Below are 3,212 nucleotides of genomic sequence, written 5' to 3' on the forward strand. Positions count from 1 at the left end.
TATTTCCTGACTTTTTAGATGCTTTGTTTCTCCCGCAATTAGAATAACTAAGTACTCAGTTGTCATGGAAATACTCCTCTTCATAAAAATCTTTAAAACAGAAGCTCTCTTCATTTGTCTCTCTTTGCAGAGAAGGCAATTACTACCTCTACCTTTATACTCTTCTATTTGTGTTTCTCTTTATACCTCCTGGTACTGGTATCTTCCAATTCAAATTGTTTTGCAGCAGTTTCTTCGGGCTTAAACTCTAGGTGAAAATGCCTCTTTATTCATGAGAAGCCATAATAATATTCATATCATGTTCCAAGATTGTAGTACTTGACAATAATCACTGAAAAGGTGCGGATATGTAACAGAGGAATTGTTAGGTTGGCTGCTTTGAATTTAATCCATTCTCAGAATATTCTAGTAGTTACAGTCAGCCCTTCATATCCACGGGTTCTGCATCCAAGGATTCAATCCACCCCAGATTGAAAATACTTAAAACAATTGTGTCTGTATTGAACATGCACAGACTTTTTCCCCAAATACAGTATAACTATGTATATAGCATTCACATGGTATGAGGTATCATAAACGAAGTAGAGATGTTTTTAAATATACAGGAAGATGTGCACAGTTTCTATGCAAATAATACAACATTCCATATCAGGGAATTGAGCATTTGAGGATTTAATATCCTAGGGGGGTTCCTGGAATCAATCTCCCAGAGATACTAAGGGTTGGCTCTACTCAGAAATAGACTGTTGTGCTCTGGAAGGTAAAAGCTGACACACCAAACCCAGAACTACACCCCATTCATCTCGATAAGGAGGTTTCGTCCCACACTAATTGGTAAATCAACTGACATGTCATCAGCCCACTTATCAGGGTGGGCACTTGATAACTATGGGTTCAACCAAAGGAATCACTGAGCAGATTCTGAAATTACAACCTATATTCTGGGGGTGTGAAGTAGGTAAAATGTTGACCTTAGAGAACTAGTGGTTTAGTGAAAACGGCATGTAAATGCAACCCATTATTTTACCTCTGTTAATTAATTTGTTTATTCATTTATTCAGCATCAACAATATGCTAGGCATTGTGCTTTGTGCTAAAAATTCAATGGTGACATCAAAGTGTGAGACAGAAGTCCAGCATAGTGGCTTTAGGCACAGGATCTGCAGCCAGATTACCTGTGTTGAAATCTAAGTGTTTTCTTTTGTTAGTTCTGCAACCTCTGTCTTCAGTTTCCTCATTTGTAAGAAATTACGATTTTACCTACTTTATAGGGTTGCCATGGGGGTTAGATGACTTCATATCTGTGTTTCAGAACAGTATCTGGCACATAATAAATATTCTCTGTTTGTAAGATATAAATAAAATAAGACAAAATGTTGAGCAAAAGAGACAAACTTCCTAAACTCAGGGAGCTTAAGATATTGGCAATAACTCTTCGTGGTCAATATCACTCCTTAGGCACAGTATAAGCACCAGATAAAACATGTCACCAAGGCAGCTTGTGATAGAATAAATGCAAGAACAATGAGAAAACTGAATGGGAGAGAAGAGTTCACCAACACTGAGATGTTCTTCACTTAAGCACCCACACAAAATTTCCCCTTATATTCACCAATGCCCTTGAAGGAAGGGTGATAAGAGAAGTGGATTATAATGAATGCACAAAATTGTATGTATGAATCACAGAGGTGACTTGGCAGATACAGATGCATCTCACTCAATGTAATGGATGGTTTCCTAAAAGACTATGGATCAGCTGAGGGTCTTTAAATGAAATTGTATTCATATACTCTAGGAGAACTTGTTTAAAGGAACCTATCATGAATCCATTTATAAAGGGACTATTTATTACCGAATTTATTCAGTTTTTGTATTTTGGCTTTTGCAGTGGATTTTTAAGTCACATTTTATGTACTCGATTTTCTTGAAAGGTAGATACTTTTAAATAACTGAATTTGTTCAAAGTTTCTGACAGCAGATACTCTCCTTTAGTAATATGAGCACTGGGCATATAAAGACATTCAAAAATTATTTGTTGAAAAATGAGTATCTAAATGCAATATCATTTAAAATGTGGAATATGTAAAATTTAAGCTCTTTCACTAACTGATTAATTTATCTTTAAATGAAGAAGAATTAAATGTTTTATTAAATGTTCTAGAGAAAGAGTCAGAGATAGAAATACTTTAAAAACTGATTGAACACAAATGTATTATCTCTGAAAAATGTAAGGAGATGAGCCCAGGAAAGAAAGACACAAAGTTTAGAGCTATCCATGATTTTATTCCTTCTTCCCTTCTCAGGCTGCTAATTTATATTATTCCATAGCAGTGTTACTTAAAAATCTAGAGTTAACACAGGGGCACAGCATGTAAATACAGATTTCTTTCATGTTGAAGCAATACCTTAGGGAAAGGCTTGAGTCACCATGGAGAGGGAGGTCAAGAGCCCTGCAGAGTGTTGGAACTCTGGAAGGCACACTGGGATTGAATGTAGTCTCTAATCCAACAGAGCACTCAACTCTACTCAGTATTCTTGTATTTTCCAATCCAGCTCTCTTCCCTAAAATCCACATGACCATTGAAATCTTCCTCAGATGACTGGAACTTTCTTACCACTCTCTGTTTCCCAGCTCCCACCATACCCAAAGTCAACAGAAAACCTCATTCCTACTTCTCAGGAAAAATGTAGAAGTCCTCATATAGAACTCTCCTCAAGCTCTTGCTACCAGAACTCTTGCATGGACACAGGTTTTCATTATTTCTGCTACAACAATGTCCCTTTTCCTAAGACAAATCTCTTTAGCTGTGCTATGGAGCATATATTGGTCTGCTTCTTTAAGAAAATAACTACAGTGATTATTCCTTCGTTTTGCCATATCTCTAAAAGAAAGGCAAAAGTTTTCAGACTTCATGTCTATTTTCAGCTATAACTTCTTCCTTCACTGCCAACATGGCTAATATTCTTTGAAGAGTTAAACGTTCTGTCTATACATTCTCTTCATCATTTCCTCTGTTTGAGACAACTCTTTTTGCCCTTGCCACTCTATCAAAATGTTCCTCCAAGGACAGCAGTGATGTTCCTGTCACAAATCCAGTGGAAACATTTCAGTTCTTATCTTGTTTAATATCTCTGCAACATGTGACATTGTTGACCTCTCCTACTTTTTGTTCTTGGTTTCATTCACTCTGTATTCTTGGACTCTTTTCTAC

This window comes from Macaca nemestrina, chromosome 3 (assembly GCF_043159975.1).
Source record: "Macaca nemestrina isolate mMacNem1 chromosome 3, mMacNem.hap1, whole genome shotgun sequence".
NCBI lineage: Eukaryota > Metazoa > Chordata > Mammalia > Primates > Cercopithecidae > Macaca > Macaca nemestrina.